The 27932-nt window shown below is 39.2% G+C and overlaps 1 pseudogene; it reads right to left on the reverse strand.

The window, feature by feature from the left end:
• Positions 1–9995: 9995 nt before the first annotated feature.
• LOC121487050 lies at positions 9996–21690 on the reverse strand (annotated as a pseudogene).
• Between the last annotated feature and the right edge of the window lie 6242 nt (positions 21691–27932).

The raw sequence follows: 27932 nt of genomic DNA on the forward strand, positions 1-27932 counted from the left end.
TCATGCCCTGGGCTGAAGTTGGCACTAAACCGCTGAGCCACCAGGGCTGCCCAATAATTTTTTTGTTTTTTAAAGCAAGTAACAACAGAAAACTAGATTTCTAGTATTGGACCAGCAGTACCAAATAATGCTATATGAGTGCCTGAATAATAAACCCATTTTGTAAGAGACAATTTTAAGTACATAATGTAGATTTCCCATCATTCAGGCATACTTCACTCTACATTTTAACAGATAACTGTTCATAAATAAAACTATTTTTAAAAAGGTATAATCCTTGCAAAAAAAAAAGGTATAATCCAGTTTTTTTCTTTTTTAATTTTATTGACACCATCTAAATTTAGATGTGTCTAAGGGCTTACTTAGGTCAGTAGTTTCCAAACTGTGAACAAAGGGGATCCACAAGGTGAAAACTATTTCAATGACAATGTTAAAGATGTTATCTGCTGCTCTCATTTTCTCACTAGTGTAGGGTGGAATTTTCCAGAGCCTACATGAAGTGTGGTATCACAACAGATTGAATACTGATATGAAAATCCAGCTGTCTTGTATTAAGCGAGACATTAGAGAAACATGCAAAACTGAAAAAATGAGTCCACTTTTCTCACTATTTTTTTTTTGTTTTGGGAAACATAGTACTTTAAAAATACATTATTTGGCCAAAATTAACAACACAAGAGACAACAGGTGTTGGCAAGGATGTGGAGAAAAGGGAATCCTCTTATACCATTGGTGGGAGTGCAAATTGGTGCAGCCACTCTGGAAAACAGTACAGAGGTTCCTCAAGAAGTTGAAAATAGGACTACTCTATGACTAGCAATTGCACTACTGGGTATTTACTCCAAAGGTACGAGTCTAGTGACCAAGGGGACCCCTGTACCCCAATGTTTATAGCATCAATGTCCACAATAGCCAAATGATGGAAAGAGCCCAGATGTCTGTCGACAGGTGAATGGATAAAGAAGATGTGATATATATATATATATATATATATATATACACACACACTTTATTTATTTATTTATTTATTTATTTATTTATTTATTTATATATTTTGGAATACTACTCAGCCATCAACAAAAAAAATGAAATCTTGCCATTTGCAACAACATGGATGGAACTAGAGGGTATTAAGTGAAATAAGTCAATTGGAGAAAGACAATTATTACATGATCTCATATGTGGAATTTAAGTAACAAAACATCATAGGGGAAGAGAGGAAAAAATAAAGCAAAACAAAATCAGAGAGGGAGACAAACTGTAAGAGACTCTTAATCACAGGAAACAAACTGAAGTTTGCTGGAGGGGAGGAGGTGGGGGATGGGGTAACTACATGATGGACATTAAGGAGGGAACATCATGTAATGAGAGCTGGGTGTTATACAAGACTGATGATCACTGACCTCTACCTCTGAAGCTAATAGTACATTATATGTTAATTAATTGAATTTAAATTAAAAAATTTAAAAGTGTGAGGATTTGAGGAACTCAGGTAATTTGGATGTTAAGAGACACTCTCTGTGTGTCTCTCTGTGTCTCTCATGAATAAATAAAGCCTTTGAAAAAAAATCTAAATCCAGCTAATAATCACCTGCTTACCTGCTTATTAATAAGTATGGTAGCTGCATTTTATCATAAATTTTGATTACACTCTGCTTTATAGGTTTTTATGCCTTATTTAGCTAGCATAGTGAGATATTTTTGAGTATAATATGGTACTTAACCTTAATTATGAAGGCAATTTTACCTAGACTTCAGTTAATTTTGGGGAAAAAAAGGCGTTTTGTATATACTTTTGATAAGGGCAAGTGGAATTTGCAAGAAAAAACTATTATTATACAATATAAAACTTATCCAAATTTTTTTAGATATTTAAAAATAGGGGCACCTGGGTGGCTCCATGGATGAGAGTCTGCCTTCAGCTCAGGGCCTGATCCCGGGTCCTGGGATCAAGTCCCACATTGGGCTCCCTGCATGGAGCCTGCTTCTACCTCTGCTTATGTCTCTGCCTCTCTCTGTGTGTCTCTCATGAATAAAGAAGTAAAATCTAAAAAAATTAGAAAGTTAAAACTAGAAAGTTAAAAGTAGAACTACACTATGATCCAGCAATTGCACTACTAGATATTTACCCAGAGAATACAAAAATACATGCATCCCTATATTTATAGCAGTGTTTTTTACAATAGCCAAATTATGGAAAGAGCTCAAATGTCCACAAACTGATGAATGGGTAAAGAAGATGCTGTATATATGTGCAATGGAATATTACTCAGCCATACAAAAGAATGAAATCTTGCCATTTGTAATGATGTGGATGGAGCTAGGGAGTATCATGTTAAGTAAAGTCAGTCAGACAAAGACAAACACTATATGATTTCACTCATATGTGGAATTTAAGAGACAAAAAAAAAGAACATGGGGGAAAAAGAGAAGAAACCTAAGAAACATGTATTTTCATTTCTTTTCTGGAAAGTATCTAGGAGTGAAATTGCTGGGTCGTAATGTAGATGATATTTAACTTTATGAGAAGCTGCCACATTTTCCAAAGTGTTTTACCATTTTACATTTTCCAACAATGTATGATTGTTTCAGTTTCTCCACTTCCAGCCAACAATTGTTTCAGTTGCTCTGTCTCCTTGTCATTGTTTTTAATGTTAGCCATTCTAGTGGGTAGGAAATGCCATCTCGTGGGTTTGATTTGAATTTCCTTTTCAGAAAACATCACCTGTTGTATTAAATTATTCAAATATTCATTTGAATCTCACTTATTTTATACAATTACATTTAATTTTAAAATCTGCTTTGGTTTTATACCTGTATAAGCTGCTGTAAGAATAATGCATGGATGGGGCAGCCGGGTGGCTCAGCGGTTTAGTGCCGCCTTTGGCCCAGGACCTGATCCTGGAGACTTGGGATTGAGCCCCACGTCGGGCTCCCTGCGTGGAGCCTGCTTCTCCCTCTGCCTGTGTCTCTACCTCTCTCTCTCTCTCTGGGTGTGTCTCATGAATAAATAAATAAAATCTTAAAAAAAAGAATAATGCATGGATAAGGAAATACTGCCTCAGTGTTCCATGTCCAGCTTTCTGTGAGTCGGCAGAACAGAGATGTGTCGAGCCATCCTAACTGCTTTTCATTGATCATTTACCTCTTCTCATCCTCAGGACTTGACAGAAGCCAGGGAAAAGTTCTCGGGGGTATGTCTGAACATAGTGCTGTGATTGTTGGAGCACGGATGGTTGTGGGCAAGAGTGCACACGTGCACAGGTGTTAAGGAACTGCATGCTCCTCATGTTCTGATTTTTGGCAACTTGACTCTGTACTTGGAGTCAGTCTGTACAGTTCCTTATGTCATTGTAATGAAATCACTTCTGTGACACTTTAATCAAATATATGAATAAATACATAAAGAATGGTACAAAAACCAGAATACAGTGTTTATATCTAGCTTTCTGTTTGTATGTAATTATGTAACATCATAATAAAAATAATATAGGTCAACATTTGAGGGTCATAATTTTTCCTTTACAAGATTTAAGTGCCTTTCTTTCTTTTCTTTTTTTTTAAGATTTTTTTTTGTTAAGTGCCTTTCTTAAGTTTGACCACTAACCTAGCCCGTACATCCCTGCTATTCTAGTTTGTCCAATTCTCAATAAGTTAATTCAGCTACAGCTTTTTCATCTCCATTTACAACTTGTTTATAGTCACTTTATTTGGATTCAGATGTTTCTCAAACCTCCATTAAAATTTCAAAAAGTGTACTAAGCTAGGTTTTTTTGTATAGATAGCTTTCATTTTGTTAATGTTTACTGGTGTAATTCTTAGACAGTAACTTTATTCTTCATATTATGAATGTCACAATCGAGTGTGTGACAAACTCAAAATACCTCCAAACATCTCTTTACTAGGTTCTGAACATTTTGATAATATTAACTTTGGGAGATGTATATGGCTTTTAAAATTTGGACTTGAGGCTATATATATGAATAATGGGCTGAAAATGTTTTAAATTTATTTTTAAATTTTATATAGAGTATTTATATACATTTAAATTTTTAAAAAAGATTTTATTTATTTATTCATAGACAGAGAGACAGAGAGAGAGGCAGAGGGAGAAGCAGGCTCCACGCAGGGAGCCCGACATGGGACTCAATCCTGGGTCTCCAGGATCACACCCTGGGCTGCAGGCAGCGCCAAACCGCTGCGCCACCGGGGCTGCCCTATATATTTAAATTATATATAATTTACTTTGTAATTTAAATTGTATATTTATATATCATATATAAAATACATTATATATATTATATTCTATATTCTATATAAATAAACATATATATATGTTAAACAATATTATTAAGAGTTTGGAAAACACAAGAAAATAAAAAGAATTACCCTTACTCTAGTATCCTAACACATCCATGGTCATCTTGTAAATTAATTTACAATATTTTAATATTATACATTTTTGCATGATTATACTGTAGGACACATTGTTCTCCATAGACTTGACAATGATAATTTTTAATGATACATAATCTTCATATTGAATACAATTACCATAATAATAATAACAATAATAATAATAATTGCTGTATCTAAAATGTACTGAGCTCTCACTAGGTGCCCATAGAATTGTTTAATTCCCCACAACAACTGTCCTTTATTTTATTTAACCTTACTCTATCTTGGGATCCCTGGGTGGCTCAGCAGTTTAGCGCCTGCCTTTGGCCCAGGGTGTGATCCTGGAGTCCGGGATCGAGTCCCACATCAGGCTCCCTGCATGGAGCCTGCTTCTCCCTCTGCCTGTGTCTCTGCCTCTCTCTCTCTCTCTCTCTTTCTGTGTCTCTAATGAATAAATAAAATCTGTAAAAAAAATAACCACTCTATCTCAAATTCCTTCCAAATTTTCACTACCTTTATGCATATGATCTTTCTTTAGGTTGAATTATCTCCAAAGTGAGATATTTCCAGAAGTGAGTCATAAAACATGAACCTTCTTGTTGCCCGTGATACAAATTGCCAATTTTTATCCCTGAAGGCTTATATAAATATAAATGTCACTAAAAACACAAAAAGTGCCCATTTCAGGGCATCTTTGTCAACATGAGGTTATAATTTAGTAGGTTATTTTTTTAAAGCTTTTTAAAATTTACTTATGAGAGACACAGAGAGATAAAGAGGCAGAGACATAGGCAGAGGGAGAAGCAGGCTCCCAGCAGGGAGCCTGATGGAGATTCGATCCCAGGATCATGACCTGAGCCAAAGGTAGACACTCAAACACTGAGCCACCCAGGTGCCCTAGTCTTGTGAAATTCTTAAATGATTTTTGAAAATAATACTGTCTTTTCCAAACTTACCAACTACGGGAAGCTAGATTAAAGAAATCTCAAGTCAGATCAGTTCCTCTTTGGCCCTTGCAATACTACAGCCATGCAATTGGGTTTGTGATGCTAAGGCTTAGGAGGCCTCCACATAGTCGACTAAATTTAATCAAATTTATTTCATCATTTTTGATAATCTTATGTATATGTGGTTTGGGGGATTCTTTGAACAGCTTATAACATCTCATTGATTTTTCCCTCATCAGTTTTGATTAATGAGGAAATGAAATTAAGTTGTTTGCATACTTTATCCCAGATTGGTGTCATATTGGCTAAGTCAAATCAATACTTGAGCAAATATGAAATTACAGCTTCTTTATCATGGAATATTAGGTATCATTATTAAAGAAGATTTCATTTAAAAAATAGTCTTTAAAAAACATCTACTACTGGTGCTTCTGGGTGGCTCAGGTGGTTGAGCATCTGCCTTCAGCTCAGGTCATGATCTCAGGGTCCTGGGATGGAGTCCCTATTGGAGTCCCTGCTCAGTGGGGAGTCTGCTTCTACCTCTGCCCCTTCCCTCTACTTGTTCTCTCTTTCTAATAAATAAATACAATCATTTTTTTTAAGACAACTGTTATCATTTTACATTATTTGCTATTTAGGCACTTTGAAGTTTTTTCATTTGAAGACACATAAAGAAAGTAGACTATGGGCATTTGTAATGGCTTTAGCATTCATAATGTGACTCTGCATGAGTGCCTTCCAGGGTTGCAGTTTTACTAGTGAAGTTTCAGAAGCCACTTAGCTAATGACTCAGCTAACCAAGCACCCAGTGTTATATCTCAGTGCTCTTTTGTTTTCTCTACTCCTCAAATTTAGTCGCAAGTGATAAAAACTTGCTTTATTTTTTAAAAAATACTTTATTTATTTATTTACTTATTTATTTACTTATCTATTTACTTATTTATAGAGAGTGTGCAAGCACTGGAGCGGGTCGGCAGAGGGAGAGAGAGAATCTCAAGCAGAGTCCATGCTGAGTGTGGAGCTCTACTCGAGGCTTAATCTCATGATCTTGAGATGAGGACCTGAGCTGAAAGCAAGAGCTGGATGCTTAAATGATTGAGCCATCCAGGGGTCCCAAATTTGCTTTGTTTTTTAATAACAGCTGTAGTGAGCTGTAAGTCACTACCATACACTTTACTTCTTTAAAGTATATAATTCAGTGGTTTTTAGAATATTCTGAGTTGTGTATCCATTGTCACAATCAATTTGGGAGCTTTTTATTACTCTATAAAGAAACCTGCTATCCTTCCTTGCATCTATTTCTCCCATTCCTCTGTGCCGTGCCTTCTGCAACCACTGCCTTACTTTCCGTCTCTATAGATTTGTCTAATCTGGACATTTTAAATTAGTGGAGTTGTACGATATGTGGTCTTTTGTGTTTGGCTTCCTTCACTAAGCATAGTGTTTTATTTTATTTTATTATTATTATAATTATTTTTAGCATAGTGTTTTAAAGGTTCATCCATGTTGTTCATGTATCAATATGTCTTTTCTTTTATGGCTGGATAATATTTCATTGTATGGATATACCACATTTTGTTTGTTCATTCATTGTTGATGGACATTTGGTTTATTTCCACTTTTGGGCTATTAGGAAAATTGCTGATATGAACATTCATGTACAAATTTTTATGTGGACGTATGTTTTCATTTCTTTGGGGTATAGATTTAGGAGTGCAACTGTTGCATCATAGGGTGACTGTATATTTAACCTTTGGAGAAACTGTCAGACTGTTTTCCAAAGCGATCAGTTGCACCGTTTTATGTTCTCATCAACAACATCAGGGGTTCCAATCCACATCTCCACCCATATTTGTTGTTATTATGTTTTTATTATAGTAATCCTAGCACCTAGAAGTGCCTGGGTGGCTTAGTGGTTCAGCATCTGACTCTTGATTTTGGCTCAGGTCATGATCTCAGGGTCGTGAGATCGAGCCCCACGTGGGCTCCATATGGGACACGGAGTCTGCCTGGAATTCCCTCTCCCTCTCCTTCTGCCCCACTCCCCCTCAACTCATGCTCACTCTCTCTTGCTGTCTCAATCCCTCCTAAAAAAAGACAAAACAAAACTCTCCATTAATCACAATGGGAATTTAGTTATTTAATGCAGTCACTAATCTAATGTTACCAATAAAATCTAAGCAGTTATATCACAAAACCAGGGTTATATTCAGTAGACATACATTAACAATCTATACAACTTAACATTACACCAGAAAAGGAACTGAATGCAAATTTCCCCTGATTTTTGGTGGTCATCAAATATCATGGCACCGGTTACCAATAAAATTGTAAAAAACATTTTAAGTATTCTCAATAAAATGGTAAAGAAATTATTTATTTATTTATTTTTAAAGATTTTATTTATTTATTCATGAGAGATACAGAGAGAGAGAGAGAGAGAGGCAGAGACATGGGCAGAGGGAGAAGCAGGCCCCATGCAGGGAGCCTGATGTGGGACTCGATCCCGGGACTCCAGGATCACACCCTGGGCCAAAGGCAGGCGCTAAACTGCTGTGCCACCCAGGGATCCCCAAAATGGTAAAAAATTTAATGAGCCTTTTAGTTTCCATATCAGGCTGAAGATTTAAAATATCAAGCTGGCCCCAATTTGTAAAAAATGACAGATAAATATTTACAGTGACTAGGCAGGTTATTTTATAACAGTGTTACTGGAGGACTACTCATCCTTAACAAAAACAAAAACAAAAAACAAAACAAAAACAAACAAAAAAACCCCCATGCCTCTCTGAGGCTAATTTCTCAGTGCAAACAAGTCTTTGTAAATTCTGTGATAATATAAACTTGGAATCAAGACAGTGATGAAAAATAACACACAAGCCAATCTTATTTCTTATCTGTCTTCATAAAGCCTTCTGGTGGCAACGCCCAACACTGTCCCCAATATAAGTGACTCTACTTGAAGAAGAGCTAAGTGACTCTACTTGCTGACATTGTTCTGCAGAGTTATCTTTCAGTAGGGCAAGGCTCAAGCTCCATTAACTTGCTTCTCTTGAGTATGATTAGCAGAGAACCAAATTTATAAACTGATAGGATTACTCAAAATACTGAACACACTTTTCAGACAGAAGCAAACTTTCGCCCCCAATTGTTAGTTTCATGTGCCATATTATTCTTCAAACTTACATGGATACCAATAAGAAAAAAATTAGGAAAGCTTTGACCACATCTTGTACCTTTTGTCAAGGCTAAAGCACAAAATATTTCCATATTTTAATAGGAAAAAACATCAAACACATAATAAAGGAACTGAAGTGACAGTAAAGCTAATACAAAAAACCAATTCAGAAGACCAATTCAATTTTTCTTTCTTCAGTGAAATCTGTAAGTAAATCAAGTTTTCATAGAAGTTGCCATTTTATTTTTTTTTTCTTTCCCAGGATCAGAAATTCTAAAATCTTAGGGGAAAAAATGGGGGAAAAATAACATTGCATGACAAATAGACACTAAATTCATAAAGAACCTTTTTTTAGAAATGAGATATTCCATAAAAAAAGAAATATTACCATTTGCAATGATGTGGAGGGAACTAGAGGAGCTAAGCAAATTAAGACAATCAGAGAAAGACAATTATCCTATGATCTCATATGTGGAATTTAAGAAACAAAACAGAGGATCGTAGGAGAGAGAGTAAAAAATAAAACGACAAAATCAGAGAGGGAGACAAACTATAAGAGACTCTTAATCATAGGAAACAAACTGAGGATCACTGGGGAGGAAGGGGTGGGAGGGTGGGGTAACTGGGTGATGGGCATGAAGGAGGGCATGTGATGTGATGAGCACTGGGTGTTATATATGACTGATGAATCACTGACCTCTACCTCTGAAACCAATAACACATTATATGGTAATTAATTGAATTTAAATAAATTTATTTTTAAAAGCCTTAAAAAATGAAAACAAAAAATTAGGTATTATGGAAGAAAATGCCATGAAAATAATAACATGAGAATTGTTTTTTAGGCCCAGTAAATTTGAGTCCTGGTCTTCATAAAGATAGAATAGCTTATGTAAGAAACTATAAATATATAGGACTCCAGGAAAAGTCAAAACACATGTTATTTAACATTCTGTAGGCCTAGACAACTTTTGAGGTGAAGGAAAAGGATAGCCAATTGAATCTTCACTTAAGAATACAGAACTAGGGGGTTCCTGTCTGGCTCAGTCAGTAGAACATGTGACTCGATCTCACGGTTGTGAGTTGAAGCCCCATGTTGAATGCAGAGATTATTTAAAAATAAAATCTTGAAAAAAAAAAAAAGAATACAGAACTATGAAGCATTGCTGGGTCAGAAGGGTGTTCCAAAATGGAATAATTTGTGAAATCATACAACTTAGATATATTTTTAAAAGGAAAGAAAAAGTACTAAATAATTACAGTTCCCTCCAAAAAGGAAATCTCAGGGCGCTTGGGTGGCTTAGTGGTTGAGTGTCTGCCTTCCGCTCAGGCCATGATCCCCGGAATCCTGGGATGAGTCCCACAATGGGCTCCCTACAGGGAGCCTCCTTCTCCTCTGCGTATGTCTCTGCCTCTCTCTTTGTGTCTCTCATGAATAAATAAATAAAATCTTAAAAAAAAAAGAGGAAATCTCAATACACTATCTCTGATAGTGTAAATGAACCAGGCTCATAAAGCAAACCTAACAATGTATCCAAGATTCTGTCCATAAAAGTAAAGCCATGGATGGCATCTTTAATATTAAAGAAATAGGCTATAAAAAAAAGTTCTTTCTCAGTCGTGGTTTTAGTAAAAGCTCCTTTGTGCTCCTTTGTGGGTGCATAATAAAGTTCCATGAGTTTGCTCACTTTCCAGTATTATTCATAGACCAGTTCCAAAGAAAAAGAGCCATTTAATGCAGTGACTTCCCCATTGGCTGTTACTATGTAAATGGTATGCTACTGCTTCTCACTGTGTATCAAGCTCATCTGGTTTGGTTTTCCTTTGCTTCAAAGTTCTTCAAAAGCTGACTTCACAGACAGATTCTTGACAAGTGATCAACAGTGGCCTCACCTCAAACCTTTATGTATCTGGTCTGTGGACTGTCATCTTTTTCCATTAGTGTGGGAGGAGGCCTGAATACTTACTGTTTCAGTAGCACCATCTAGGACTGGATCAAATGCCACTGTTGCATTGCTGTTATCAAGCTGATGCCGGGAATGACCAGATCTTTGGGTCCTGCTTCCTGATTACTGTGTGTGGAAGCATCACTACAGTGAGAACTGTTGCCACTGTCCTCTGCTCCAGTTCCATTTTCAGTGTGTTGCTTCTTGCCTTGCAATGATCTGTTCATGGACAGTATCTTCAGTCCTTCATCCGTGCTGTGACTGAGTGCTTGTTGACCATTGTGCTTGTTGATCACGGCTAGTACTCTCTCTCCATGAACTTCATATTCTCCATGATTTGGATAAATCTTGCATCAATATTTGAGTCTGGTCTTCGTGATCTTTTAGAAACTAGCTTTTTTCGACAGGTAAGATATTCTTTTTTTAAAATTTATTTTTTAATAGAAAAAGAGAGAGAGAGTGGGAGGGGCAGAGGGAGAGGGAGAGAGAATCCCAAGCAGACTCCACGGTCAGCATGGAGCCTGACTTGGGGCTCAATCTCATGACCCTGAGTTCAAGACCTGAGCCCAAACCAAGAGTTGGACATTCAACCCACTGTGCCACCCAGACACCCCAGGACGTTCTTTTTTTTTTTAATTTTTAAAAAAATTTTTTTATTTATTTATGATAGTCACACACACACACACACACAGAGAGAGAGAGAGAGAGAGAGAGAGAGAGGCAGAGACACAGGCAAAGGGAGAAGCAGGCTCCATGCACCAGGAGCCTGACGTGGGATTCGATCCCAGGTCTCCAGGATCGCGCTCTGGGCCAAAGACAGGAGCTAAACCGCTGCGCCACCCAAGGATCCCCCTCCAGGACGTTCTTTATTGCCACTTCTGAGGGCTGTGATAGTGTAGTCTGCCCAAAAGCTATGTAAACACTCCTTTGCAATCATGGTGTTCTCCAACATATCCAAACAAATTGGGTATATTAATTGACTGTGTAGTCTTGAAGATGAAATTACAATTTCTAAGCCATCTGCTGTTGCCACCTGAGATGTTCATTGTAATTCATATAAACAGAGTTCCCATATTTTGCTTAATGGTTGAATTCTGAGACATTGCGGCTCCTGCCCCCAGCCCAGGAATCACTGGCCACTGCCAGATCCAGACTCAGGTACCAGCCACATGATATCAAAACATATTTCTGTTTTTTAAATTAAGATTTTATTTGTTTATTTGGTAGATGGAGAGCACAAGCAGGGGGAATGGGTGAGGGAGAAGCAGGTTCCCCGCTAAGCAGGGAGCCCTATGCGGGACTCAATCCAAGGACCCTGAGATTATGATCTGAGCCAAAGGTAGACGCTTAACTGACTGAACCACCCAGCCACCTCATCAAAACATATTTCTTAATGAAAAAATGATCTGAAGTGAAAGTCAGTGCTAGATCTGATGACTAAAATGTAGGAAAAGCTAAGAGGCATATAATCGTTTTTTAGCCGGAAGACTATTTTATAACTGACTTTCAAATCCTGTATATATGGGAATCATTGAGAATCTGAAGGATAACTTAAAATTTTCAACTAAACTACACTGTAGTAATATTCATGAGTTTGGGGATTTGTGAAGGTCTCAGGACTGGACCTGTGAGTGCCAAGAATCTAATCCAGTTTCGAATTCTAAATTTGCCTTGTCACAGAGACAGTATTTTAAGAATCTTGCCCTTGAGACAGAACATGAGAGACTCCTAACTCTGGGAAACGAACAAGGGATGGTGGAAAGGGAGGTGGGGGGGGGGGGAGGTGACTGGGTGATGGGCACTGAGGGGGGCACTTGACGGGATTAGCACTGGGTGTTATACTATATGTTGACAAATTGAACTCCAATAAAAAAAAAAAAAGAAAGAATCTTGCCCTTAGCTATCTCCTTGCTTCAGTGGCAAGGTAATTATTGAGCTATTCATTTGTGCTTTTAGTCTCACTGCCATAGGAAGACTCAAATAAAGGTGAGAGATTTTTAATATTCTTTGTTTCTCCATCCAAGAAGCCTCTGTGTCCCGAGCTTGGGCTCCCCATCCTTTGAGAGCTCCTGATGGCTTTTATGTTGCAAAGCTGGGGAAAGAGGGAGTACAAGTAGGATTGCCACGTAACATATGGGATGCCCAGTTAAATTTGTATTTCTGTTAAACAACTGATAATTTTTTAGTGTAAATAACCTCCCCCCATTATTTGTTGTTTATCTGATGTACGAATTTAGCTGCATGTTCTATTTTTATATTTACTCAATTTGATAACCCTAAGTGAAGGATAAAATTTACAGCTCCCCACCCCATAAGGCTTTTATTTGGAAGAGTACAAATCATTTCAAAGAGACTATATTAAGGGTGGAGGAAGTGGAGTGGCAAACTCAAGAGTTGGCGTTTTGGGAATGGCCTCTGGGGTTGGATTGTGAAGGTCTGGGACCTGTGCTTTACTGCCATGTGACTCCTGAGAAAGTCTAGCCCGCCCAGCGAGCTGGCAGTGGGGGTGGGTATTGTGGAAGCTGGACAGTGTGGTGGCTGGGGAGCTGCACTGCCCAAACCCCTGCCAAAGGGGGATCCCTGGGTGGCTCAGCGGTTTGGCGCCTGCCTTTGGCCTTGGGGCGCGATCCGGGAGGCCGGGAATCGAGTCCCACGTCGGGCTCCCTGCATGGAGCCTGCTTCTCCCTCTGCCTGTGTCTCTCTCTCTCGCTCTCTATGTCTATCATAAATAAATAAAAATAAATCTTAAAAAAAAAAAACCCTGCCAAATAATCCTATACTGCTGTATGGCTCAAGATAAAGCAACAGGGGCAAATGGGACTTGTCTGACACATTTCAAGTGATTCAAATGATTGGCATGAAGTAAGTGCTTTAGTTAACGTTTTGAACAAATGGAATAATATGGTGTTTCTTGACTTTCCATAACATACATCAAAATAATATTCATTGTACTTCTATCAAAGAAGTTTCTTTCGGGATCCCTGGGTGGCGCAGCGGTTTAGCGCCTGCCTTTGGCCCAGGGCGCGATCCTGGAGACCCGGGATCGAATCCCACGTCGGGCTCCCGGTGCATGGAGCCTGCTTCTCCCTCCGCCTGTGTCTCTGCCTCTCTCTCTCTCTCTCTCTCTGACTATCATAAATAAATAAAAAATTAAAAAAAAAAAAGAAGTTTCTTTCGCTTCCTCCTTTCCTGAATGTCCATGGATTTTGCTCTGTTAGGGCTTATCTGCTTTGGCACCAGGCACAGCAGTCAAAAAATCCCCACAGTGTCCATTTTACTGTCCAAATTATAGAAAAATACGTACTATTTGAGCACCACAAAAATATCACAAGCACCATCTAAAAATGGTTTCAGCCTGTTTTTAAGCATTCTCCAGTACAATATTTTAGCACAGCTGAGATATTTTGAGAGTCCCTTGGAGGTTTGTGATGAAGGAATGGGACCAGTATTTTTCAGTTTACTCAGCCTAATTACTAAATGATTACTAATACAAATAATTTCTATATCTCTAGGTATATGTGTGACTTTGAACATGGCAGATCCTTAAGGTAGAGTGTGAAGAGTGGAGATTGAATGCCTTTCCTCTGCTGTGAGCAAATCTGCCAGACGGATGAGCTGGAGAAGGTCATTCATCCTCTCCAAACTAGTTTCTCATTTGGGCTCAGAATTAAATATCACTAAGGTTCTTTCCAATATAGATTGCTATTTGCTATTCAAAGACCTGGATTTTAGTCCTGGCTTTGCCAGTTATTAGCTGTGTGACCTTGGGCAAGCTATAAAACCTCTTTCAACCTCTGACTTCTCACTTGTAAAATGGAGATAATAACATTCCCAGGTTGTTCCAAGGGCCGAATAAACCAAAATATGGGATAATACTTTCTTTTTTCTTTTAAAGATTTATTTATTTATTTATGATAGACATAGAGAGAGAGAGAGAGAGAGAGAGAGAGAGAGGCAGAGACACAGGAGGAGGGAGAAGCAGGCTCCATGCCGGGAGCCCGACGTGGGACTCGATCCCGGGACCCCAGGATCCCGGCCTGGGCCAAAGGCTGAGCCATCCAGGGATCCCCTGGGATAATACTTTCTAATAAACCATGAAGTAATAAATTAATGCAGAGGTATCAATTTTTATTTTTAACAGTAGCTGATCATAGGGGAGCCTGGGTGGTTCAGTCAGTTAAGGGTCCAACTGTTGGTTTTGGCTCAGGTCATGATCTTATGGGTCGTGAGATTGAGCCCTGAGGCAGGCTTTGCCTGCTTGAGATTCTATCTCCCTCTCCCTCTTCACCTCCCACCCTCACCCCACAACATTTGTAAATAAACAAATATCTTTAAAAAAAAAAGAATAGCTGACCATATAGTAAAACAAAATAAAAGTTATTATTTATGGTTTTGGTTTCTTCAAAAGCCACAAAAACAGGGAAATCATGAATGTATTTACTGGACCTTTATAGCAATAGGCAGTTAGTTTAAAATATTGGACTTATATAAAATGGTGGACTCTGGGAATGCTTGGCCATGGTAAAGGAATAGAGCCTCTTCACTCTGATATGGAGGAGCACTGAGCCAACACCAAGGAGCAGCTGAGTTATTGGTCTGCAGCAAGACACAGAGCACACAACACATCAGGTGGCCGTGAAACACTTTGCATCTTGGGACCTAAAAAAAATCATGCTTCTCGCTGGGGTTAAATTATATAAAACAATTTTGATGGACTCCATAGTGTGGGGGGAGTTGAGGGAAGGATAATTTTAGGTAAAAAGAAATCTGCTTAACTGTTCCATGACCTAGGCAGGCAATGCAGTGAAATGAAGTTGGAAGTCCCAGTCCCATGGACTGACATTTTTGGTAATGCATTTTCTTCTACCAAGAGTCTCTAGACTGCTCCATGGGATCCCAGAATTCTTTGGAAGCTGCAGCATATCCAGGGGACAATTCCCAAGGGTTATTAGAGTTTGGATAAATGTATTGGGTGGGATTATATAGTACTGCATCTGTTTGGGTTATATGATTATTAGTTCATGTCAATTAGTTATTGACTAATGGATTCAGCCGTTAGTAGGAGCCTACTGTGTGATAGGTTTTGTGCCAGGAACTGGAAACACAAAGTTTAGTAGGGCTGGTCTTGACCTCACCTAGTTCACAGAGAGGTGCAGGAGAGTGATATAAAAATGGATACTGTATTTATTTATAACTCAAGATGTTAACTGCATACTTCTGGATTCTACCACTTGTGTTTATTCTTCCTGAGTCTCAGTTTTCTCATTTGTGAAAGGGGAGTAATAACCCTTCCTTTACAGTAATGCAGAGTTGTTTACGTAAATCTTGGCTCCTTGTATGTCCTTGTGCCCCTCCCCCACACAGAGAATGGCTTGGCGATGGGAGAAGGCTGTACCTTCTTTTTGAGGGGCTGATTCCATATGGCTTTTTCATGTTACAAGGAATGACTGGGCAACCTGAAGACTGGGAGACTTCTTGTAAGAAATTCTAGTACCCAGCCAGCTACTCTGTTATTGTTGGCATCTTTATTTCTCTCTCAGATTTCCATCATCAGCCCTTCTTTTGGTCCCATCCAATGGAAGACCCATAATTGGAAGTCTCAGTTAGATAAGAGAAGACTCACCATCCAATATAGAAGACCCACCCAAGGTGAGGCTTTGGCCCAGAAAAGTCTGTCTAGTGTAGCTAGACATTTTCTTTCACAGGTGAATATGAATAAAGGCTGATTTTTTCTAAGTTTTTGTTTTAATTCTAGTTAGTTTTATTTTAATCTCATACAGTGGTATATTAGTTACAGGTGTACAATATAATAATTCAACACTTCCATACATCAGCCTGTGCTCATCACAAGTGCTCTCCCCATCACCTTTTAAGCTATCCCTCCATCCACCTCACCTCTGGTAACCATCAGTTTGTTCTCTATAATTAAGAGCCTGTTTCTTGCTTTGTCTCTCTCTCTCTCTCTCTCTCATTTTCCCCTTTACTTGTTTTGTTAAATTCCACATATGAGTGAAATCATATGGTATTTGTCTTTCTCTGACTTATTTCGCTTAGCATTATACTCTCTAGCTCTATCCGCATCATTGCAAATGGCAAGATTTCATTTTTTTTTGTATAGCTGAGTAATATTCCATTGCATAGGGGCATCTGGGTGGTTCAGTCAGTTAAGAGTCTATGTTCAGCTCAAGTCATGATCCTGGGGTCCTGGGATTGAGCTCCATGTCGGGATCTTTGCTCATTAGGGAGCCTGCTTCTCCCTCTCCCTCTGCCCCTTGTGCCCTGGCTCATGCTCTCTCTATCTCAAATAAAATTAAATGTCTCAAATCTTAAAAAAAACCTCTACTGTATATATATGACACCTCTCTTTATGCATACATCAGTTGATGGACATATGGGCTCTTTACATAATTTGGCTATTGTAGATAATGCTACTATAAACATCAAGGTGCATATATCCCTTTGATTTAGTATTTTTGCATTCTTTGGGTAAATACCTAGTAGTGCAATAGTTGCATCGTAAGGCAGTTCTATTTTTAAAGCTTTGAGGAATCTCCATACCATTTTCCAGAGTAGCTGCACCAGTTTGCGTTGGCCACATCCTCGCTAATACCTGTTTCTTGTGTGTTGATTTTAGCCATTCTGACAGGTGGGAGATTACACCTTATTGTAGTTTTGATTTGTATTGCCCAGATGATGAGTGGTGTTGAGCATCTTTTCATATGTCTGTTGGCCATCTATATATATTCTTTCAAGAAATGTCTGGTAATGGGCAGCCCGGGTGGCTCAGCAGTTTAGCGCCGCCTTTAGTCCAGGTCGTGATCCTGGAGACCCGGGATCAAGTCCCATGTCAGGCTTCTTGCATGAAGCCTGCTTCTCCCTCTCTCTGCCTGTGTCTCTGCCTCTCTCTCTCTCTTTGTGTGTGTCTCTCATGAATAAATAAATAAGATCTTAAAAAAAAAAAAAAGAAATGTCTGGTAATATCTTCTGACCATTTTAAAATTGGGTTATTCATTTTTTGAGTGTTGAGTTGCATAAGTTCTTTTTTTTTTTAATTTTATTTACTTATTCATAGAGACAGAGAGAGGCAGAGACACAGGCAGAGGGAGAAGCAGGCACCACACAGAGAGCCCAATGCGGGACTCGATCCAGGGTTCCCAGAATCACGCCTTGGGCTGCAGGCGGCGCTAAACCACTGCACCACCAGGGCTGCCACATAAGTTCTTTGTAAGTTTTGGATACTAACCTTTATAGCAGGTATGTCATTTGCAAACATCTTCTCCCATTCTGTAGGTTGCCTTTAGTTATGTTGATTGTTTACTGCGCAGAAACCTTTTTATTTTGATGAAGTCCTAATAGTTTATTTTGCTTTTATTTCCTTTGTTTCAGAGGCATATCTAGAAAAAATACTGCTATGGCCAATGTCAAAGAGGTTGCTGACTATGTTCCCTTCTAGGATTTTGATAGTTTCCTGTCTCATGTTTAGCTCCTTAATCCATTTTTGAATTTATCATTGTGTATGGTGTAAGAGAATGGTCCAGTTTCATTCTTCTGCACATGACTGTCCAATTTTCCCAACACCATTTGTTGAAGAGATGTCTTTTTCCCATTGGATATTCTTTCCTGCTTTGTTAAACATTAATTGGGCATATAATTGTGGGTTTATATATGGGTTTTCTATTCTGTTCTATTGACCTGTGTGTCTCTTTTTGTGCCAGTACCATACTGTTTCGATCACTTACAGCTTTATAGTATAGCTTGAAGTCTGGAATTGTGATGCCACCAGTTTTGCTCTGCTTTTTTAAGGTTGCTTTGGTTATTCAAGGTCTTTTGTGGTTCCATACAGATTTTAGGGTTGTTTGTTCTAGTTCTGTGAAAAATGCTGCTGTTATTTTGATAGAAGTTGCATTAAATCTGTAGATTACTTTGGGTGTTTTATTTTAACAATATTTGTTCTTGTAATCCAGGAACATGGAATGTCTTGGTGTCTACTTTAATTTCTTTCACCAGTGTTTTATAGTTTTCAGAGTATATGTATTTTACCTCTTGGTTATGTTTATTCTTAGGTATCTTATTATTTTGGATACAATTGTAAATGAGATTGTTTTAATTTCTTTTTCTGCTGCTTCATTATTGGTGTATAGAAATGTAACAGATTTGTGTACATTCATTTTGTATCCTTTGACTTTACTGAATTCATTTACAGTTCTAGCAGTTTTTTGGTGGAGTCTTCGGGGTTTCTTTTTTTTTCTTTTTTAAAGATTATATTTATTAATTTGAGAGAGAGAGAGATAGCAAGAGAGAGCATGAATGGGGGCAGGGAGAGGGAGAAGCATACCCCTTGCTGAGTAGGGAGCCTGACACGGGCTTGAACCTAGGAACCCAGGGTCATGACCTGAGCTGAAGGCAGATGCTTAACCAACTGAGCCACCCAGGCACCTCTGGGGTTTCTATATTGAATATCATATCATCTGCAAATAGTGAAATGTTTACTGCTTCCTTACAGGTTTGGGTGTCCTTGATTTCTTTTTGCTGTCTGATTGCTGTGGCTAGAGCCTCCAGTACTATGTTGAATAAAAGTGGTGAGAGTGGACATTCTGTCTTCTTCCTGACCTCAGGGGAAAAGCTCTCAGTTTTTCCCAACTGAGTTGTCAGCTGTGGGTTTTTCATGTAAGGCCTTTATTATGTTGAGGTATGTTCCCTGTAGAGCTATTCTGTTAAGAGTTATTATCATGAATGGATCTGTACTTTGTAAAATGCTTTTTCTGCATCTATTAAAATGATCATATGGTTCTTATCCCTTTTTTGATCTGATGTGATTGATTGATTTGTGAATATTGAACCATTCTTGCAACCCGGAATAAATCCCACTTGATCATGATGAATGATTTTTTAAAATGTATTGTTGGATTCAGTTTGCCCGTATTTTATTGAGGATTTTTGCAACTATATTCATCACAGATATTGGCTTGTAATTCTCACGTTAAGTAGTGTCTTCATCTGATTTTGGTATAAGGGTAATGCTGGCTTCTTAGAATCAGTTTGGAAGTTTTCCTTCCTTCTCTATTTTTTGGGATAGTTTTAAAATAGATATTAGCTCCTCTTTAAATATTTAGTGGAATTCCCCTGTGAAGCCATCTGGCCCTGGACTTTGTTGGGAGTTTTTTAGTTACTGATCCAATATCTTTTTTAGAGGTATTTTATTGATTTGTTCATGAGAGACACAGAGAGAAGCAGAGACACAGGCAGAGGGAGAAGCAGGCTCCCTGTGGGGAACCCGATGTGGGACTCAATCCCAGGACCTTGGGATCACAACCTGAGTCAAAAACAGACACTTAACCACTGAGCCACCCAGGTGACCCTGACTCAATTTCTTTGCTGGTTATTGGTCTTCTCAAATTTTCTACTTCTTCTTGTTTCAGTTTTCATAGTTTATATGTTACAGGAATTTATTGATTTCTTCTACATTGTCCAGTTTGTTGACATATAGTTTTTCATAATATTCTTTCATGATTATTTGTATTTCTATTGTGTTAGTCGTTATTTCTCCCCTCTCACCCATGATTGTATTCATTTGAGGTCTTTTTCTTTTTTTTTTTTTTTTCTTAGTAAGTCTGGCTAGTGGTATATCAATTTTATTGATTTTTTTTTCAAAAAATCAACTCCTGGCTTCATTGATGTATTATATTATTTTTTTTTTAGTTTGTATATCATTTATTTCTGCTGTAATATTTATTATTTCCTTCCTTCGGCTTGTTTTAGGTTTCCTTTGTTGTTCTTTTTCTAGACCCTTTAGATGCAAGGTTAGGTTGTTTATTTAAGATTTTTCCTGCCTGTTAAGGTAAGCCTGGATTGCTATAAACTTCCTTCTTAGAACCACTTTTGCTGTGTCCCAAAGGTTTTGGACCATTGTATTTCATTTTCATTAAGGCTGCTATTTTTCATAAAGTAGAATAAGGGGCAGTGTAAATGATTTGTAAGTTTCTGGCTGTAAGACACAGACCTGAGAACAGAACAGTTTGTTGATTTGGACTCACAATAGTTACTCAAAATTGTTCACATAAAATGTGTTTTACATGGTCCCTTATTTTATCCTCACAGCAGCCCAAGGAAAGTAGGGACTATTACACTTAAGAGACAAGATAACTGAAGCTTACAGAGCTTATTGAAGTTGTTTCAGTGCAGAACCAGGATGAGATGGAGTAAGTTCTGTTGGACTCCCAAGCCCCTGTGATGTCATGGGGGTTCTCCCCTCTGAGGCCTAAACAGGACCCTTTTCTGAAGTCAACACCAGTACTGGTTGTATTTATTATTGTTCACTGGTTTATTTTAATATTTAGGATGTTCAGGGAACTGCTTATGTTGCTCCCTTCCTTACAGTGGCTAATGGAAAGCTTAGAGCCAAAACTGTGGCCCTGAATATCAAGTGTATAGGAATTCATAGCATGGATTTCATGGACTAGCTTTACTTCTCAACTCCTTGTTACTTGTCTACCCTTAATTTCTCTTTCTAGCATTGTGTCACCCAGCCTTAGCTTGTTGACATGTTGTGTGTATCTTTTTTTTTTTTAAAGATTTGTTTATTCATTCATGAGAGACACAGAGAGGCAGAGACATGGGTAGAAGGAGAAGCAGGCAGCCTAATGCAGGATTTGATCTCAGAGCCTGGGATCATGACCTAAGCTGAAGGCAGATGCTCAACCACTGAGCAACCCAGGTGCTCCTTATTTATTTAGATAGATGAAGAGAATGAGAGAGAGCACAAGCAGGAGGAGGGGCAGAGGGAGAGAGAGAATCTCCAGCAGACTCCACACTGAGTGCAGATCCCAACACAGGGCTTGATCTCACTAGCCTGAGATCATGACCTGAGCTGGGATCAAGAGTCAGACTCTCAACTGACTGAGCCACCCATGCACCCCCTGTTGTGTGTATCTTTGTGAGCCTCCTTAAATCTTCTCTGTTTCAAAGTTGAGCATAAACAAATAAAAAATTCCTAAGGGGTACTTATTATAACTATGATTGCAACAGCTCCAACATCTAACTCTCTGAGCCACCTATTTCCATGGCCACACCCAGAGTCTTACCTTCGAGGGGACCTGCTCCTTCACTCCAGCCTTGAACTCTAATATTTTATTTTCTACCAATCCCCTCCTCACTGATTCCACCCACTCATCAACCTTTTTGACATATTTAGTACCTTGACTTGGCCCATTAGTTCCCCCATGGTCTCACTCCTTTTCCTAACCAAATCTCACTTCATGAGCTACCAATGATCTCTTCCTTGGTCCTCCTACAGCCCCGGGCAACCTGATTATGGCTGAAAAAGATACAGACTATCAGCCCACCTTCCAGCCTTTGTGCTTCCTTGGCTTATTCAGAGTGCCTTCCCTGGGACCCTGATCAGCTATTTCTCTGGTTACTCACATGGCCTATCTTAAAAGGCCTCTCTGTTCCTCTTGAGTCCTTCTACAGTGAGCATTTTTCAGTGAGCTCGTCTTAGTCCTATGGTCACAATGATTGGTTCAAGGATGAGCATGAAACCAACTTGGTCCAATGAGACAGCTTGCCCCTTTAAGGAATCTTAGTCTCTAGCCAACTGATTAGCACCCTTAATTTCATCTGTACCCTTAATGTAACATAGTTACATGTGGATTATGACATGGTTATCTCTTTTGGGGGAACATTATTCTACTACAGTGACTATTTTGTCACTGTGCTGACAAGGCCAAGTGCTGAGCTGAGCACTAGGAAATTAAGCATGAATAAGAAACATTCCCTAATCTCCATTCATTCATGGTAGGAGCACTTCTCCTAGGTTTGGGGAATGGGGAAGGCTTGAAAGCTTTCGGAAGAAGGTGATGTCAAAACTGGCAAGAGTCAGATGAGCAGAAGCTAGCCAGGTTGAGGGTGGATGGTTTAAAAAAAGTGTTCCAAACAGAGAGGATAAAACACTCCAGAGGCTCTTTAAAGAGAGAGTATGGGTTATCTAGATGGAAGAGAAAAGATTTGGTTGACTTAGACAACAGACAAAATGGAGAGGGGAAGACAGTGATGATGCTTTGCAAGGTAGGACTGTTGAGTTTGGGCTTTATCCAGAAGGTGAGTAGAGCACTATTTAAATGGGGGAGTGACCTGATCAAATTCATGAAGTAGAACCATTACTCAGGCTGTTGTGCAGAGGAGGCACTGATAGGAAGATGGCTCAATGGGAGTGCTGAAGAGGGAGAGGCAGTGAAGAAGGGAGAAGATGAGTGATAGAAGATCTGAGACAGAATCATGAGGGTTGGTGAATGAAGTTAAAGGTAATGCCTAGGTTTCTGTTTGAGCAATGAGTGCTTCTGTTTGTGCTTTTTACTGACACAAAAGTGCAGAAATAGGTCATGCTTGGGGGAGGAGCTATAATAAGATGCTTTTGGGACATGTTAAATCTGAGATGCTTGTAGCCATCCTAGAGCAGACTCTAGCAGACAAATATGTTAAGTTAGAGACTCACAAGAGAGGTACAGAATGGAGATACACATTTTGGTGTAAACATCAAATAGATGAAAGTCATATAAAGGGATGCTTTCTCCCAGGGACAGAAGTGGAGAGAAAAGACAGGACGTCATAGGATAAGAAGCACAAATGTTGGAGAGGCTGGAAAGGCAGGGTAGGCCTCTGGTAACCAGAGGGACCAGCTTCCTTTCCCTTCCTGCTAACTTCTTGTCCTTTTTTCCTCCCTTATTCCCTTCTTTGCTTCTTTCTTTTCCCCTCCCTTGCTTCTTTCCCTTTCCTGGATTCCAATTCAGTTTAGGCTTGACAAGACCAAATGAGGTGGCAATAATAGTGGCATGTCTGAAGACAGCATGAGAGTGGGGTGGCAGGGGCAACCGAGTGGGGTCAAGTAACTGGCTCCAGCCAAGAGATTGAACTCATAGAGATATGTATATATTAGGTACTGGGAGCCAGTTTTCTTACTTTTGAAGATTGGTACAGATATAGAAAGGGGGGACTAGAATGAGCCCTGTGGTGTTGGCTTGGAATTGGAATTGTTGGTGCAAATTCATCCTTTATGATGTAGAGAAAGATATAAGTATAGATATAAAAGTGTGTGTTGGGGGTGGTGGTAGACCTACAGTTATTTCCTGTGCTGTCCCAAGAGGGCCTGGGAGCAGTGACATCTAACAGCAATGAGCATGCCTAGTGCCCAGACCCTAGCTTTAATACTACTCCCCACTTAAAAAGAGCTCCTTGAGAAATGACTAATTTCAGACAAGGCTTGGGCAGAGAATGTATAAGATGGACTGGGAAAATTCTGATGTAAAAAAAATGTTCAAGTAATGATGGGAACATGTCAAAGACATATAAGGGGGATGCCTGGGTGGTTCAGTCAGTTAAACGTCTGACTCTTGATTTTGGCTCAGGTCATGACATCAGGGTCGTGAGATCAAGCCCCACATCAGGCTTCTTGCTTAGTGAGGAGTCTGTTTGAGATTCTCTCTCTCCTTCTCCCTCTGCCTGTCCCCAAACCTGTGCTCATTCTCTCACTCTCTCTTTAAAATAAATAAATAAATCTTAAAAAAAAAAAAAAAAGACACAGAAGGTAATTTGAAGGAGTTCCCACTTGCCAAACCTGGGACAATTTGACCGTCAAAGTAAATAATGATAATAATGTGTTAAAGACAACGGGAAAATATAGACATTATGATCTAAATAATGAACAAATAAACTCTTCTTCATTGATTAGAATGCAGTTAACCAAACAGAGAAAAACAAGAGGGCCTAGATATAGGAGAGAGTCAAAAAAGTATAATGGAAACCCAAAGAAATGTATTGGGAAGGCAGAGGTGATCAAGGGCATTGACTATTCCTGAAAGAATAAGTAAGGTAAATTCTAGAAAGGGTCTGGCAGATCAGGGCCCAGGGAGGTCACTGGCAAGAACTGACTGGGTGGGTTAAGGAGGAAATGGGAAGTGAGGAAACAAAGACTGCAAGCGCAGGCAACTCAATGAAGAGGTTTGGCTGTGAAGTGGAGGAAAGAGAGGGATGGCAACAGGGTAACACATTGAGTCTAAAGAAGGCTTTTTAAAATGAAGAAACATGAATAGTTTAATGCTAATGGGAAGGAACTAAAAAAGGAGGGATGAATTAAAGATACAGGAAAGTGGAAAAACATTTGATGTGAGGTTCCAGAGAAGGCTAGAGGAGGTCCACCAGATGGGAGATTAAGGCTTGCTTTATAGACTGAGTGAAAAAGATGAAATAAAGGACAGTAGGTAGATTTAGGGGCAAAAAGTTGAGGAAGTTTCTGTCTGAGGGTTTCCAAGTTTTTGTGAAATAGATGGTGTCATTGCAAGTGACAGGCAAACTCATGGGGTTAGGGACACAGAGAAGCATTTGAGGAACAGGGGAGATTAAAAAGCTGACTCGAGACATGCAGACCACTTCTTGGAAGCATCAAGGGTCCAGTGAAAGGTGGCAGACTTGGAGTTATGGTGGCTCTAGCCTGTGTGGTTACGATGGTCTTTCTCCCATCTCTCTCAGACTGAGTCTGCAAACCTGGAGGACCCAGCTTCCTTTCTCTTCTTTCCACTCTCCCTTTCTTCTTTCTTCCCTTCTTTCTTTGGCAAGTATATCATCTACTGGTTATCAATTGATTGCCTCTAAGTTCCAAACTCACCCTTCAAGGCCTGCTTTACAAACGTGGAGGTGTGTCTTTTAAATGTTTCTTTTGCCAGCTGACACAACATAAAACACTGTCAGTAGACGATGCTGGAGAAACACTACAAGAAGAAGGGATTTTTTTTTCCTGGTGTACTAATCTCATAGAGACAGAGCTTCCCAGCACCAGGCTCCTACAGGACCTATGGTCAGTAGGTTTCCCCAGTACTCCGCTTGAGTGGTTTTCTAGTGGAGTGCCTCCAGTGAGATATCTACTTAACAGTTTAATGTAGGACCCTGAAGGATAGATTTCCAGCAACTTCCAGAGGGAAGATTTCTAACAACTCCACCAGAGTAGCACTACAATGGCTTCTCTGGCTTCAATAACCCACAACTGTGCCTCCACCAAAAGGTCTGGATCTCAGCCCCAAAGGGTGAGCCCTTCCTTGAGCACTCTATCTCTACCTAGAAATAGTAGCTACTCTTTTTATCTGCTACTCTTATATTCTTTAATGTTCTTTTTACTTTTTACTAGCCAGTCTTTCATTATTATGATCCTCTGTTACAATAATTCTTTATATTAAACTTTACCTGTTCAACCTCTGTGTGGTTTATGTGTCCTGATTAGACCCTGACAAAGGCAGAACTGATATCAGGATACACCCACAAAGATGGGATTTGGAGATGAGTTTGGTCATGCTCTCGTCCTTGTGCAATGCTGAGATCCTTGTCAGTGAAAATAGGATGTGGGTAATTTATGACATGAAGTGACATCACAATTAATCAAGCTATTATTTGTTGTTTATTGTGATGAAATGCCAACTGAAACACATGCCTTGGAGGCTGAGTGGCTGCTGCACTTGACGTTTATGACAGTAATATTGACTAAGAAGACTATGGTGTGGTCCTTTTGAGTGCACTTGAGCACTTACTTACAGAGAGAAAACCAATAATCTCAAGTCTTTGATACTCAGCTTAAGTCATGGTCTGGGAACCCAAGAGTTGCCATGACAGCCTTAAAAGAATGTCTTATTTCTTGTATCCACAGGGCTATTTTTGAAAATTGAATACAAATTTAAGTGTGTGGGTTGCTGAATTACAACAAGAATTTACAGTCTCACCAAATGAAAGTAAAAAATTCCCATGTGAAACTAGGGAATTATGTAAAAGTTGGGGCCTTACTTGGTAAAGAATGGAATTCTAGGGATGCCTGGGTGGCTTAGCGGTTGAGCGTCTGTCTTTGGCTCTGGTCATGATCCTGAGATCCTGGGATCAAGTCCCACATCGGGCTCCCTGCATGGAGCCTGCTCCTTCTCTGCCCGTGTCTCTGCCTCTCTCTGTCTGTGTCTTTCATGAATAAAGAAATAAAATCTTTTTTAAAAAAAGAATGGAATTCTAAAACTTGAAATGGAAACATATATTTGGACCCAGATGAAACTGCAAATCTTTCATGGTAGCTGAGTAGCCAAAGGTGAATTATGCATTATCACTAATTTATTGCCTCTCAGCTCAAAGCCATTCTTCATTGCCTGATCTGTGGAAATAAAGACGGACCCTTTAAAATATATTTTCTTGGCCAGCTGGGATGATGTTCAGCTTTGTTGGTAGAGGGTAACAGAGAGGACATTGCAGGAAGTTTTCCTTCTTGCTTCTGCTCTGTTCCTATTGACAGATTTCTATGACATGGGCAGTTTCTCTAGTATCCAGCTCCTGCCTCATGGGTGGCTTCCTTATCCTGGAGGCTGATTCCACTCAGTCACGTAGGCTAGAAACTTGAGAGTCATATGAAACTTCTCTGTTTCCCTTGCTGTCCTACATATTGATCATCAGGTCGATTCTGTGTCTGCTGAATATTTCTTATCCTCTATTCCCTCTGTCCCCATCCTCACAATTTCCCTCTCAATTCCCATTCCCACTGCTTCAGTTGAAGCCTCACCTGGGGGATTTGGATAGCTCCTAATCTAAAGACTCTGCCTGTATTTTCACCTCCAAGTAATTCATTCTCCACACTTCAGAGTGATTTTACTAAAATATCTCATCTCATCTCATCTCCTGGCTCCTAGGCTCTTCAAATGGGTCCCCCCCGCCCTTTTTTTTTTTTTTTTTAAAGATTTTATGTATTTATTCATGAGACACACACACACACACACACACACACACACACACACACACAGAGGCAGAGACACAGGCAGAGGGAGAAGCAGGCTCCATGCAGGGAGCCTGACGTTGGACTCTATCCCGGGTCTCCAGGATCAGGCCTGGACTGAAGGTGGCGCTAAACCGCTGAGTCACCCAGGCTGCCCTGGGTTCCCATTTTTTATAGTAGTGGTCTCTATACTTTGTTCCTGCACCCCCATCAATAAAATGTTTTTGACCATGCAACCACAATGTATGTATATTAAGTTATATACATTTTCTATTCAAAATTATGAATATAAGATACATACAAAAAGAGGAATGAAATGGGCAAAGTAAAAATAAATATAAATATAAGTTCTAGTATTTTCTTTCTATGCCTCAATAGTTATTTTTGGAATCTCCTGGGGAGTGTTTGACTACTCCAGATACCACTTAATTAATTGGACAAAAGAACTGCTTAGTTTGACAAAGCCCTCATGGTAACTCTTCTTTGACATTAAAACTGAGCTTAAAACTTGGGCCATCTTCTTTACTTTTCTGTTCAAGTTGGAGACTTATGTCTATGGTTCTCTGGTCCTTTTCCATATTTTTTCCATAGCAGTTTTCTTTTTTTTTAAGACTGATTTTATTTTATTTTACACACGCACACACACACACAGAGGCAGACATAGGCAGAGGGAGGAAAAG

The sequence above is a fragment of the Vulpes lagopus genome, chromosome 3, assembly GCF_018345385.1.
Source record: "Vulpes lagopus strain Blue_001 chromosome 3, ASM1834538v1, whole genome shotgun sequence".
NCBI classification, from domain to species: Eukaryota; Metazoa; Chordata; class Mammalia; order Carnivora; family Canidae; genus Vulpes; species Vulpes lagopus.